General features: G+C 37.6%; 1 long non-coding RNA gene across 3 annotated transcripts in view; it reads left to right on the forward strand.

The window, feature by feature from the left end:
- Positions 1-13,710: 13,710 nt before the first annotated feature.
- The window catches only part of LOC115496563 (uncharacterized), a 53,103-nt gene continuing 51,229 nt past the window's right edge, over positions 13,711-15,584 (forward strand). Inside the window, exon 1 of one of the 3 annotated variants that reach the window (XR_012057504.1) lies at positions 13,711-14,215. This is a non-coding gene — a long non-coding RNA (uncharacterized lncRNA). The remainder of the gene's footprint in view (positions 14,216-15,584) is intronic. The other 2 variants (XR_012057503.1, XR_004368820.3) reach the window with 2 other exon arrangements.

Genomic DNA, 15,584 nt, shown 5'->3' on the forward strand with positions numbered 1-15,584 from the left:
CTGAAAAGACAAAACAGCAGGTGCTAGAGCTAAGCACATTCTCAGCTCCTGCTGATGCTTGTTATTGTCAACTGGGTGTCCCTGTGACTTTCTAACAGCATCCCAGCAGAATCTCATCATGTCAGCACACCTTACAGAACCCAAAGTGCTTTTCTTATGATTCTTGATAAGAAAAATGAGGGAAATTGCCATTTAGACATATTTTGCTGGAAGTATTTTGCTTTTGGCTAATATTTTCCACTTGGACAGCCAGCTTTTCTTCCGAGATCTCTCTGACAGTTGCTCAAGTCTTTGGCACTTTGGGTTCTGTAAGGTGTAAGGCTGGCTTTAGATTTTCTGTTTTCTTCTGGCAGACTAATGTATGCTGGCAGACGTGCTGCACGTTGGCCTTCTCTTCTGAGAGGCAATGACGGTGACAGATTGCCATTAATCACACACACTTGTAAACATTTCAGCTAAAAGGAACTGCAAGTGTAGAGCAACTATCCCTACTAATTTACTCCCTAAAATTCTTTTTTCATTATAGGCAAGTTAGCTTGAAAATACTTCCATTGTTCATTTGAGTAAAAGTGATGCAGTTCTGCATTAGGACTCCCATTGTGACCAAATTCCTTTGCAGTCAGTCTATATATTTTCTTTTTTCATTCACTTCTTAGTGTTCTGTGTAAAATCTGAATGTTCTCTGGGTGCTGCACAAAGAGTGAAATTTGCTTTGTACAGTGGTTTTGTGCCCTGCATTTGCATTTATGAGAGTTTGAGTTGTCATATTCCAAACTTGGTGTCTTTCTATTTCACAAAATGTGGTGGAATTTTCCTGTGACAGAGTGGCTGTTGTGAGCTGGGCTCTCTGGAAGTGTTTTCATGCTGAGGAACCAGATGGGTGGGCACCAGAGTATTATATACTTTGTCTAAAATAACATGAGTAGGAGACTCTTTCTTATTAGCTGAATTAGTGAGGTCTGTGAGATTTTTTGATAAAGAGTAACTGTCCTTTGCATGATTTCACATTCTTACAACCAATTATTCTGAATTTAAAAGCAATCTAATTGTTCTTGGCTAGGAACTTCAGAGATTTAATGTTGAAATGAATATTTTTGCACATAAAGTGAGACCTTCTGAAATTAATTTTTTGCAAAAATTCAAGATCAGTAATTTAGGTTAGCAGATTAACTGGGTATTTCCTGCAAATTGACTTTTATTGAATACAACATGAGAATTAAGAAGTAAACAAATAGCTCAACGACATTCTTCAAAACAAAACCCAGCTCCTGTTCCCCCCACAACCCCCCATTCAGTACCCAAAGCTGGTATGGACTACTTATAAGTTTGCTTAGTATTATTCAGTGACTGCAAATTTGGAAAACATGTGTGGTGTGAGAAGGGTTCCATTTATTTCTCTTTGCATTTCTATGGAGCAATTTTTTTTTCTTTCAGACCCAAATTTTATTTTATGTTTACTTTGTATATAACTCTTAGCAAGATTTTTAGCATTATATATGATTAAATTAGGGTATTTGCCCAAAAAGGTTGATTTTCAGGACAGACGAAAAAAAGCAAAATAATACTAAAATGATAATACCTTTAATGAAACCATCTTTGAGATAGAGGGTAAATCCCAGTGGGACCTTGGAAATGCTCCTTGGTACTGAGAGAACCTGATCAGGAGTGAATGCACAGTAAAAAGTGAACTCTTCCCACAAGGCAGCCTAGGAAACGGGGAATTTCGGAGCAATGCAGTGCATCTGTAAGAATAGTATTTGTTTTTTAGGGGTGCTACTACAAGAGCAGTTGTTGTATTCCCCTGAGAAGTCATTGTAATTGCTTAATGAGCCTGACAGAGGTTTTCCACACATGCTGTGTTTCTAAAATGCACCCATGAGAATTCAGGGCTGTTCATCTGTTGCCAGTGATCCTCGGGGTCACCTTCAGGCAGAGCATGTGTAAGGCAGGATGGAAACCCTGTAATTCAGAAAGAAAAACAAAACCCCTTATAATGATCTACTTTAAATTGTTCAGATGTTATAGGAGCACTCTTGGAATGTTCCTATGACATTCTAAATGTTAATAAACTAAAATGTCTCCATAAAGGTCACCTAGTGTGATTTCAATAAAAATTATTTCTAAGAATTTTCTCCAATCCTTCAGCATGAAAAAGAATTTGTACATCCAGGATCTGGAACACTTCCTGTTCTTTCACAGCCCCACTCTCACTGGAAGACAGTTCTGCAGAGTGAATGGTTACTGTGTTACTGCAGAATACTGTGCAAAACCTTTGGTGTTGGTTTCAGACCACCTTAATTTAATTTGTGATCAGCTGCTACAATGTTAACATTATTTGACATGCTGTGCACTGCTGCCTTATCTATGGTGTGAAGTCTCCCATGCAGATGGCTTACAGAGAATTTAAAATATTTTTTCTTTTCTTATTATTTCTGGATTTTTTTAAAGCTAGAAATAATATGAAAATTTGTGTTCCTTGGCATGTCAAAAACTTTGTGTCAGACCAAACCCAAAATATATAATAAAAAGAGATATTTGAATGGACATTTGTATCCTTTAATTCCTAAGGCAATCTGCTCAGGGTGAAAGCATCAGAAACGAGAAGGTCATTTTAAATGAAGATGTTCTGTTTCTGCAAACACTGGGAGTTATTTTTTATAGCTCTTGAAAGTCAAGAACCCTTGTGAAGTGGTTTACTTTAGGAATTCAATTGAAATCAAACCTGCAGGGAAAACCTAAGGCTCATAAGCTGACGAAGTAAAACCAACTCCTAAACATCCACATGCAGAACAGAACGTATTTTTCTTACTTTTAACAAGTAAGAAGTATATTCTTCCTTAGGGGTGGTGAGAAGAGCTGAGAGTTAACTTAGACCTGGGTGCAGGTCTGTAAATTCTGGTAATGCAAGTTGCATTTTGAATGTAGTCTATAAGTGTTCTTACTCTATTTCCTGTTGCTACCTGAACACTGCTGGGCCTTTGAGAGTTAAAGGGTTATTTGCTGGTGGAAAAAATTTAAGTGACAGGAAATTACTTATAGTGACTATCATCCAGGTGCCTGAATGGTCCGTTGAGTTTTTAAAACTTATTTTTGAGTGTCTAGGTGCTATAAAAGGTTTTGTTTTTAAAAGCTATGCTTTCTAATTCTAGAATATTAGATATAGAATATAATCTTGCAAGTTACATCACAAAATGAGTTTTGATAGTATACATATACATTTGTATTTCTATTTTCTTTGCCTTTTTTTTTTTTTGCTTGTACAATTTCAGTATTTTATCTTTCTTTGATTTTGTTCCCAGACTTAAAAAAAAGGCAACCTGCCCAGTTGATGCTGCTAATTAGAAATTCTGATTTTCATGTGACAAGGGAGAAACTATACACCAGAACAGGAAGACAGACTCGCTGTAGGAGAAGGTATTGCCAGGCCCACCACCAAACCAGGAATGTGCTCAGTAGAACCGGGATGTGCCCTGAAAGGGGGAAAACCCTTCTGGGGAGGAGCTGCCTGGGGGTGCTGGTGAGCAGCTGGGGGAGGTGGCAGAGGGGGAAGAGGCAGCTGCCCAGGCTGTACCTCAGGGGCTCTGCTAAGCCAGGGGGGATTTCCTCACTCCTGGTTTCCCTGTGGGACTGGACAGTTCTAGGAGATAAAGGAAATGGGATTGTTGTAGGAGTCATCCTCTGCTGGGGTCATCTGCAGAGAGTGAACTCTTTGTCCTCAAAGAGAGAAAGGGTGTCACAAAATAAAATGAATGCCATACCCACCAAAAGCTTTGTGTTCCTGTGCAAATCAAACCTATTGAAAGAATTGTTTGAGTTCAGTAGTTTACTGATGGAATTATTTGTTTAGAGAGCTACATTTTCCAGCTTGTGTCCCAGTTTGTGACATAAAATACCATAAGCCCTTGTGAACTGGGGGATAGCAGGGACAGAAGTCTTCTCAAACTCATTAGAGTAACTTTTTCAGTCTAAGTTTTGATTTAGAAATAAATTAGGCAAAAATAGTAACAAATCTTCATTTAATTATAATATTTAACTATTGTACTTAATCTGACACAAGAATTTACAAAGTATTACTCTGTTATTAAATTTGTTTTCGTACCTGATCATTGAATCAACAATTATCTTGAAATTTCTTGCAGATATTTGAAAATGTGGCATTATAACCTAAAAAAAGAAAGGTAATTTTGTAACCTGAAACAGCTAACTATAAATATGTAATTTTTTTAAATGTAAAAACTGTAACTTCAGAGAGTGTGCTATTTTTAAAATTTCAATGAAAAACTAAAGCTGCCACTTCTCAGTCTAAGGCTACATTTATCAGTAAACATTAAACATTAAAAAATAAATTAGATATAGCAGCACTTTCTAGCTTTCCCTAAAAGATGTATAACTTAGATTCTAACCTCTCAACCTATCTCATCTGAATTCTTTTTGTGAGGGTCTTAATTGGATTTATTTTTTACAGTTTGTGCTGGGTTAATGTCAGCTTCGTGTTGCATCCTAGCTCTAGTTTTCATCAGCCAAGGGAAGAAGTGAAAGGATACTGAATGAATGAAGGTTATGATCTGTTGGTACAAAATCAGCCTTCTGTGCTTGTGATTCAAATTATCATCCCATAGCTTTTAACTGATCTTTAATCTTTAAAAAGTTATTCTTTTTTCCCTGGAAATCTGCAGTGGCTTCTGAGATTGACAGCTATGAATTACCTTCTCCACCTGCTGCTTCTAAGATGGTCCTTATTGACATCACTCTGTAACTGGAACAGCAATTCTAATTCCTCTGTTAGGTTCCGATTGCATTGGCTGTGCTGTTTGGTTAGTGGCAATCTAAGAGTGTTGGCATGAGAGAGTAATCCAGAAAAACAACAAACCCCAGAACAACAATGATGGGAAATTCAGCTGCTCTGATTTGGTTGCTTTTTTGATTTTGTAAGTGGCAACTGCAAAGAATGTATTTGCATTCAGCCCTGACTGTATGAACAGTGCTGCCCGGGTGTGTCCGTGGGGTGGAGCAGCACCCTCGGGTCCCTGCAGAGTGCATTTGCAAGATGCACGAGTCCCGTCAGCCGTGGGGCTGCCAGGAGTCTGGCAAGATACAGATGTGTTGGTATCAGCATCACATGAATGACAGACTCTAATGTGATGTCATTCTTAAAGGAGTTTCTGCTTCTCAGCTTAGGGAGTGCTGGGGGGCCTCAGCAAGCCCCCCCATGCTGAAGGATGAAGAATGTGCTGTATGAATTCTTGCTTTCTTTCAGCCTACTTTCACAAAAAAAAATCACTTTATCTGGTACATAAAATTGCAGCTAGTCAGATCAATGCATTTCCACTTTTGAGATGTATATTGTGCTGCTTAAATTGATGCTGTATTTTCACTTGTCAGAAATCTTTTGCTTTAACTATCTTGATTTTGTTGTGACAAATCAATATTAGGAGTGGATATGATGAACTTGTCTGGTAGGTCTCAAATGAGCATTAAGTATAACTATTTTGTATTCCTAAATAAAAGAAGATAGGTGTTTATATTTAAGTCACGTTGCTTTACATCCTTTATATGATGCTGCTGTAGTTTCATTATAGTTATTTATTATGCCAGCTCGATGTTTTTTTTATTTTTGTACGTAAGCTTAGTCTGTCAACAAAATTATAGGAGAATCAATGACAGCTTTAAACATATCTATGCTTGGTTTTGTTTCTGTCATCTTCTAGCTTCCTTTCCTCAAACTTTGGACTGCTTATGGTAGTACTCTCTCTAGAGGCAGAATTACTTTTTAAAGTCCAGTTTTAGAAATGAGCTATATTTTTATTGCTCTGAGCTAACAGAGAAGCATAATTCCCCTAGAGGCTGTTCCAAACAACTGTAAGAAAAGAGACAGAAATATTTCAGGAAACAGATTATCCCTGACAAATATATACAGTTGTCTAATAGAGCAGCCTCCTCAGACCCATCCATGTCACAGGATTTTTTTGGTCTCTCTAATCTTCTTACTTTAACAGAATCTAGTTTTGTATTCCATTAGTATGCATGTGTATGTTCTAATAGTCTATAAAAATGCTGCATGACCTACTTACTGAGAACCTGGTTTTCCATCCCATTAGTGGGCATGTATTTTCACAGTGACAGACTTTTAAAAACACTGTGTGACCCATTTTTCTGCTTCATCGGTAGCTCCTGATGTAGTGTGTATGCACATCTCTTTCCCATTGTTTAGGAAAATGAGAAAACCTTCCAGTACTGATTGAGAGCTCTGTGCTGTTTGAGCTGCTTTGACACTAATATGATGCTTGAAAGCATTTGCAATATAAGAAAACGGGATGTAGATGAAGCAACCTGTACTTAGAGAAGGATTAATATTGCAGTGTATCCTGACCTATTTTTAAAGGACTCCTCATGTTACTGATTTATGATTCCCTGTTGAACTCACTCATGCTTTGCTTTGGTTTTCTCTGAGATCTACTCAAGATGTTGAACAAAAAAGAATTCCTATAAATGAAGAAAGCATCCACTCTTTTTTTAATCCTAAATGTAATTCCAAAATATTGGGAACGACCACTTTTTTTTTTTTTTTGGTAACCTGCCATCTGCCTTTCATTTAATATGCTTTTTTTCCATTATACCCTTGATTTTTATAGACTTCTATCAAAATTCTTTCTTAATCTTGGCAGAGAAGCCTTTGAGTCTAATACAAAACTGTTTAATATCTTTGGTCATTTTTATCAGCCTGCTCTGTACTTTCTATTGTTCTATTATTTTTGAGGGCAGGGAGACCCAAAATTGATGGTGTTTAAGATGTTTTGCCATGAAATGCATAATGATATTTTGGTCTTTGTTTCTTTCTTAATACTGCCTAGATTCAATTGAGTCTTTTTTGATGGCCATTGCATAGTAATCTGATGGTTTCATGAAATTAGCTGTTATAGCCCCAGCTCTGAAATCCATCTGCGTGTTTATCACATATATAAGTGACCAATTCCTACTTGTATGATGGAATTTTATTTGATTGTAGCCTGATCTGCCCTGGTGAGCACTTTGTCAGATCTCTTCTTTTGCTCCGTATGTTTTCAAGGAGGTAGAGTCTTGTGGTACAGTGCCATCCTTGGAGTGTCCCTGGGGTGCCATGGGGTTACATGATCTCTACAGAGATTCATCTGCTTTCAGACATGCCCTGAAGTGTTTTATATCCTGAATCAGAAGCATATGGTAGTGGTTTTATAATATCCCTCTCTTTGTGGGCCCATACTGGTGAGGGGATTATGCATTGGATGAGGTAGGAGACTTGACTACTTAGGGTTAACCCTTGGAATTCTCATCTGTGTGTGTGATATGGGTATCCTAGCAGGGGCTGAGCTCCTTACATCCATAGAGTGTCTGATTTACTCATTGTCCTTCCCTACATGCACCCAATAGTAACGGGTTTACAGCCACAACACTACTCAGATGAGTCCCAGAATTCAACGAGAAATAGAGAGCTTCTAGTACCAGGAATAAATGTGCATAGCACGGGAGAGGAAGACAGAATGATCTAGTTCAAAGGATTTATAAGAATATGTGAACACTAGTAAGAGAGGGGATTGTAGTCTTCTGGGAGTATTAAAGTGTCTTTGGTGTGAAGTTAATCCATGGAACTAATTGTATTTAATTTGGGGGTTTCACATTGTAGCTCTCAGGCTGAAGTAATTGCATGGAGGAATGGCAGAAAGGCCTATGAACAGGTTGCTTTATTGTACCTCATCCACATGTAAATACTTTCCCTCCTATTATTGTAAAAGGGCTTATTTACTTTAAACATTACCTAGGTTCATTAATTGCAGTATTGGAATTTTTAGTGTAATGGGAAAAGTTGGTCTATCAACAGAGTGGCATTATAAGATGAATATTTTAGCTAAATCCTGATGCATAGTTAATACATTTGATCTGCAGTTAATCACCTCACACTAGGAGGGAACGGTACCATAATAAATATTTTTTCTGCCAACAATATGTGGCCCATAAAGCTAATATTTAGAAGACATTTTGTCTTGACTTTTCAATTTGGGAACTCAAAGTGTTTAGAACTCAGTAATTGGTTTGATTTGGAAGTTTTACATTAAAGTCTTGATTAAGTTCATTTACTGTGCATCAATAAAAAGGATGGGAAAATGCTTAGGAACTGCTGCTTTCTGAGCCCCTTTAGTCTGGCAAAACATAGTGCAGCTTCCCTCTTGTTGCCTATAAATCATTCAAAGTACTGAACATTATATGACATAAATAGATATGTGACCTGGAAGAATGCAAAGTCAGTTTTCAGTTTCACAAGGCACGTGAGGTGAGGTAATTGATCCATTTGACATGTAGCAGTATGAGGAATACATTTGGTTCCCTTAAACAATTAGGTATATGTGATGTTATTAGTTTAGCTTCCAAGTACTTGCAAATGCTTCTGCTCTGAGTTCAGTCTTGGGAGACAGCTGCTGTTTTATACAAGGGGAATAAATTGAAGATGGGAGTAAGCTCTTGTCACATAGAAACATGACTGCTCAGAGACTGGTATTCGATTATTCCACAGTAATACAAACAAGTGTATAAGATAAAATTTCAGTTGGGATGGTTTTACTTTTAGCCTTTATAACCTGCATTTAAGCTCCATCACTTCAGCTGGAGAACTTGGAGTACCTCTAATCTTGAATGGTCTATTGCTTTCATTTGCTAATTGATAATGCATTTTAATATTATGTTTATCACATTTATCTTGTATTTTCAGAACTGGTTTCTTCTCTGATGTGAAGCCTTACTAAATTACATATAATTTTCCATAATATTGGCTGCTGAGTAATTATAGTTCATGATGTCTAGGACTAAGAAGTCAAATTCTGTTGCAGAAAATGTGAGTGCAGAAAGTTTTAAAGCTGTGGAGGCTCTATAAAGCATATAGACATCAACACTACTTATTGGCAAAATGACCTGTTTAGCTTTAAGAATTATTGTGTGTAGGTTTCAGCAGAGTAATTGATCAAGGTTCAGTATTTCACTAGGTTCATCAATATTTATGAATTTTTATTAGCTACTTTTAATGATCCAAATTATATGTTAAACTTTATTGTTTCCAAAAATTAGTTACTGCTTTCATAATATAAATCAAAGAATAGGATCCTATGTTATTTTAAAATGTTGATTTTTAAAGATTTGTAAGACAAATATTTTTATTAAGGACAAATGAAAAGCTTAATTCTTGCTATTTCTATTGGTGATCAAAGCACTGAGTATTTATCTCCTGGGATTATGCCTTTTGAATAAGAAATAACAAAAATTAATTTGCATTGCTTGGACATAGTTTGCAATTGTTGGAAAAACTTGCTACACTAATTGATCAAAAGAGATTATTGTAATGAGAGTGCCTGGCAGAGGAGACAACTCTGGAACAAATGATACTGAAAGGAGATTTGTAAGTGAGTCAACTTTATTTGAGGCTAGACTTAAAGGACAAAACAAAGGCACACTTATCCAGCTGTTCATACTGCTTTCTATGTTATAGGTTGTTCAATATGTAATGAGAAATAACAAGTCTCTTCATGTTCTGCACCTCCCCCTCTCAGTGGTACGTTTTTCAGTTTGTTATATTGATCTTTCCAAAAAGATGGATCTACTGTATTACTGAGGGGGATAGGGTAGTTACTAATCTTATTTAGCAAACCCCCTTGATATTATAGCAGTAATCAGAGTGGTGGGGCCACTGCAGTTATTTGTTTAATGTTTATTTTATTTCTAATCTTGACTGAATGTGATTCTGTATAACTCTGCAGCATAAATAAATTAAAATTACATGATATCAGATTGCAATTTCAACTCCTGAAAAGCTGGGCAGTTTTGGAGAACTTTAAGGACCTGAACACATGAACCAAAAATTAACTGCCACTACTCAATTGCACTAAAATATGCAGAGTGGCTTTTATCTGTATTTCATTCCCTAAAGCAAAGCAAATGAGATTTAAGAAACATGTCTGAAATAACTGGAATAAATATTCCACTTTATTTATTATAGCAGATCTTGAGCACCTCTGGATAGACAGGAAATTTTAAGTAGAGGAAAGGCAATCTGAAATTTAATTAATTATGCAAGTTCTACAGGGAGCATATATTAAGAGTGTAAAGAATGGGAACCCTAGATTTTCTGGAATAAGATTTCAAAGTGTATGCCTATGGTAGAGTTTTAATTTGGACGGGTTATACTTTTGAAATTAATCTCCTGATCTTTCCAAACTGCAATTCTTTGCTGTACATCATGAAATGAAACATGAAACTTTCATAATTTTGTATGATGTTCCATGGGACTAAACTGCTGTTGTGTCTTAACCCCAGGCAGCAGCTGAGCCCCAGAGAGCTGATCACTCACTCTCCACCAGTGGGACTGGGAGAGAGGACTGTAGAGTGAATGTTAGAAAGTTCATGGGTTCAGATAAAGGAACGGGAATGGAAAGGTTTAGTAAAGAGTGGCAAAGCTGTGCACACAAGTAAAGCGAAACAGGGAATTAATTCACTGCTTTTCAGGGGCAGGCAGGTGTTCAGCCCTCCTAAGGAGGGCAGTGCCCTGTCACGAGCAGTGGTGACTTGGGAAGACAAATGGCATTGCTCCAAATGTCCAACCCTCCTGTCCTTCTTCCTTCTTCCCCCACTCCATATTCTGGCCATGATGGCAGCTGGTCTGGAACGCCCCTGTACTCAGGGGGTCACCTGTCCTGGCTGTGTCTCCTCACAGCCTCCTGTGCCCCTCAGCCCTCCAGCCTGGCCCTGGGAAAAGCAGGAAGGGCCTTGGCTCTGAGTGAGCCCTGCTGAGCAATAACAAAAACATCTCTGTTACCAGCCCTGTGCTCAGCACAAATCCAAAGCACAGCCCCACACCAGCCACTGTGAAGGAAGGCAACTATATTCCAGTCAAAACCAGCACAACTAAAATGTAAATCCTAGGAAGTGTGTGTTTTGTGGGTGTTGGGTTTGCTCTGCCAATCTGCTGCTGTTGGAGCTTGCTGCTTGGTCATGTAGGCACAGCCAAAGTTGGAGCTAAAATCTGATATCAAATTCATCAAATCTGATATCAAACTGAAATCATGATACACCACGAGCACTTTGCCATCCAGTGATACTCTTCCACAGGAGAACTTGTATTCATGAGGAATGTTATGAAAATAACATATTTCACAGGAGTAGGGGTAGGTACCTATGGATGGCTGACAGATTTTATGAGGAAGGAGAAGGGTGATTGACAATTGTGAGAAAGAACAATCTTTAGGCTCCTTTTTGCTTCTTGTGTAGAAAATATCTATCATGTGTGGCCCTCAGCAGCACCATTGGAAGCCACCTGAGATGCTATAATTTGTTTCTTGCATTATAGTCAACAGAGTTTTGCTCAGTATATGAGATCCCTCCTGTAATCCATTGTGCTTCAGAGTTGATCGGATTCACTTTTCTCTGAACGTTGAGTAGAGTTGGACACTTGGTGTAAACATCTGTAAATATTTAAAACCTGACATTCATCCCTGATGGATAAGGGACAATGCAATCAAGGACAAGAGGTAGGGATTAGAGTAGATACTAAATAATGCAGCTGGGTAAAGGTAAAAGCTGGCCAAGAGACTGCAGCAAATAACAATTCCCTTCTAGAGGAAGGTGAAGCATAAAAGCTGATGCTATTGCAGCAGATACTCTTTTGTGATAAAGGTACAAGCAGGTAGTAGGTTCTGTTCTCTTAGAAAAAAAATAGAGGGACCACACAATTTGTACTTTTTGTGTCATATATTTATGTCATTAACCGTAGTAGTGTTGCTTTAATTTAAAATTAAATATATCTGTATTAATTACAACTCTTTTTTAAATTAAGCTTAGTGAATCTTAGTTCAAAGTTGCAGAATTTTTGCATTTTTAGTTAGGAAGTTAAATAGATTTTTTTTCCTTAAAACAAGGATACTACATTATCTAAAGATTGCTGAGGTGCCTAAAATGAATGCTCATGAAAATTTATGGGTTAATGCTTCACTGTATTCAGACTACTAAGTGTTCATATTCTTATGAATGCTCTCTTTCTCTTATGAACAAAAAACTAATAATTACAAATTTTTTCTGGAAAGAATCATTACTGTAAACATAATTTGAGCCACATTTGCTTTTGTTAATTTTTTCTCCATGATGTTTTGTGACAGAACTTCTTCATACCCTTTCCCAGTAATATCTTAGGTATGGTTAGGAAAATGACATAGAAAAAAAGATTACATTAGACTATACAACTGGTGCAATGCAAATATTTTGTTTTGTTGTGTAGCTGAGATAAGCTAATTTACCATTTTGATTAATCTCCTGTGGGATCACATAATCTCTTCATTTAAAGAAATAATTCTTTGTTTGTGTAACTTCTCGAGAATGTATAACTTTTTGGCCAGTACTGTTGACATTCCTGCCTTTGAGAGAAATCAGATTAGAGAATTTCTGGGAATCTGCCCCTAATTCATCTGGTATTGGTTTAGATTAAGCCACTGTTCCTTGTAGTTATTAAAACTCATCTACTGGCAACCAGGAATGGGGGTGTTTCAGAAATTAAAACTTCTTTAATGTGAAATGGTTCAAATATAGATTTTAGCATGGTTTTGCAAATAGGAGCTGTCACTTCTACCACCAGCAGTGATAGCCTTTTGGTATCTTATTTCACTGTTTACTGAAAATACAGAGAGGTGTAAAATATCTTTCTTATATCGTCTACAACCTCTTCCATCTGTGAGTGCACTGCCACAGTCTCTTCTCCATCTGTCCCTGTTTCTATCATATGGTTGGTTCAGTAAAACCTATGGTTGTTTTCTTTGGAAGAGTCTCAAACAGAAACTGAACACAACTGAGTGAAATGTCTAAGCATATTGCAGTTATTCTAATGTTCCAAATTTTAGCACTAGTGATTTAGATTTTAATTGTTCTAAATCAAATCCTGAATATAAATTGAGTTTTGATTTTTTTATCCTGGGCTCTTAAAACATTTTTTTGTTTAATAATCTGTAAAAAGACAAGGGATCATGCTTTACATGCTTGAATGTTTTGAATTTAAACCAGCCAGGAATACCAGTTAATAAGTTTAACAATAATGAGGATCATGTGTTCTATAGCAAAGTATGACAAATAACAGTTTAAGATGTAATAACGGTTTAACTTTAACCTGGTATTTCTGTAGAAATGGGATTTTTATCCATGAAGGGAACTCTAATATAGATGTATCTAGAAAAGCTTCAAACCTTGGGGTCACTTGTTCAGGAGGAATTCTGCTCATGATTTTAGTCCATCTCCTTATTTGACCTTGTTTTTTGTGTATTTCCACTGAAATACAGGATCACTGGTAACTGGTGACTCAGAAAACACTCAAGTTAATAAGTTATAAATTAATAACATTTATGAAAGTGAACATGACAATGAATGAATTTAGAAAATCAGATGCTGAGTTTTCTTGGCTCTGAGTAGCATTGCTGTTTTTAGTGCACAGTTCTAATTGTTGGTGGAATGTCTGGGAAGATATTTTCCCCTGCCTCTCATGTTTTTAAAGCTGTATGTGTTAGCAGGCTGTTACACCTTCCAGTGCTGTCCTCTTTCTCTGCTGGTTCTGTAACACTGCACAGTATTCACTGATCACATTTCAGGGACCAGTTTAGTCTACAGATTATTTTAGGGTAATAAACAGAATTGCTTTTAATTCTGAAATCCAATTCATAAAGTTGTAGAGAGATAGAAACATCTTGGATTTTTCTTCTGGACTTGATCTAGAGTTGACTAGAATTGGTGTATCATGAAGAAATGGTTTTATGCTTTTTAAAGTTTTTAATAGAGACCATTATAATGAGCTGTTTGGTATAATCAGATTAGCAAAATCCAGTAGCTTTGCTCCTCAACTGTATTTCTGTGGTCACTTCTTTCCCCTGTGCCCCGTCCTTGTAAACACAGCTCAGTGGATCACTGTCATCTTCAGTGGATGCCTGCCAAGGTTTCAGCTCAGCTACTGGCTGGTAATCCTGGCTATAAATATATCCCCCCCTCTTCAGACAAGCTCATAGTACATGATGGAAATTAGTACTTCACACAAATCAGAAATTTTAGCATGGATGTTGTGTGTTAGGTATCTAGAAGAAACATAAAATCCCACTTTGAAAAAAACACATCTGAAAAGCTGCTCCATGCAAAGCTTGTAAAAGTGTCCTTATGCTGCAAGTTGTGGGTGAGTAACTGCTGGTGCTTCTGTGCTCTGGGTGAATGTTTAGAGAGGTTGGCTGTCATGTGTGGGTTGTGTTTGCAGCAAGTCTAGCCCAACAAAGCCTCTGACATGAGCTGCAGGGGCTGTCTCTGTCAGTGCTGGGGCGCAGGGGTGTGTAGGTGTCAACAGATGGGAGTTAGAGGCAGTCCTCGAGGAGGATTTTTCCTTAGCCCACGAGCATATGCTCAGTGCTGGGAGGACGTGCTGAGCCTCGCTGAGCGCTGGTTATGCAAGGCTCACTGTAGTGACAAGGCTCTGGAGAGGGACTGTGAGAGCAGCAGGAGAGTTCACTTTCTACCCAGGGTTGTGATTAAATTCAATTCTTGAGGCAGAGCTGCTCTTTGAGCAATGCCCACTGCTGTTGGCCTTGTTATTGAAGGAAGAGATCACCCAGAAGCAATTTGGTAATTTCTTTGTCAAATCTCGAACCAAGACCCTGCATAAATAGAACAAGTTAAACTTTAATTATACCTGGACTTGACGTCACTGGTTCCTCTTCCATGAGAGCTGACTTGCATGGCCCCAGACATCTGCCATCATTCAGAGGGGCAATGTCAGAATAAATGCTGCTGTAGGAAGAACGGGAAACCAGAAAAAAATATTTTGCAATAATCTCCTGTATGTTATTTCATTCTAATGATCTTTCTGGCAAACTTGACGGGCTCTATTTCTATTAAAGAAGAAAACAAAGAAAAAATAAACAACTGAATATATGTGTGTTCTAGCAAGCAAATTTAATTTCCTTGTTGGCCATAGATATGCTATGGCTTGACAACACAGATAAATACAGCCCTTGGTTAAGAGGCAGAGGTGTAAGTGTGGAGGAAAACCTGTTCTGATGTTTAAAGTGCATGGAAATCCTGCTCTGTGTTCACCTGTACTTGTGCAGCCTAATGATCCTTTTTTTAATCCCTGAGCCAGGGACTGGATCAGAAAATTACCCTGGGAAGGAAGAAAGGTATTGCAGGAGAATGACAGGTTAAGTGGATGAAGTGTGTGTGTGTGTATCCACCCCCCCCCCACCATATATTTTCTTTTTTCTTCATTTTTTTTGAGCAATACTAGTTTATGAATTTCCCCTGCACTTGTCTGCTTACCCAACCTTATGTCACATCCTTGCTTGTGCTAATACAGCAAACTAATTGAGGTTAAAAATAACCTCTATCTGGAGCACATACTTAGAGGCGCAAAGCCACTGAGAAAAGAGTGAGAGCATCCAAATTTGTCTAGCCCCTCAGGCTAAATTCCAAAGTTTTCAGAAGAATAAAGCTCAGGAAGGAAAGCTCAGGAAGGCTGTAACAGGTCTCTGGAGAGATGAAATAAATGTTCACAG

The sequence above is a fragment of the Taeniopygia guttata genome, chromosome 10, assembly GCF_048771995.1.
Source record: "Taeniopygia guttata chromosome 10, bTaeGut7.mat, whole genome shotgun sequence".
Taxonomy (NCBI): domain Eukaryota; kingdom Metazoa; phylum Chordata; class Aves; order Passeriformes; family Estrildidae; genus Taeniopygia; species Taeniopygia guttata.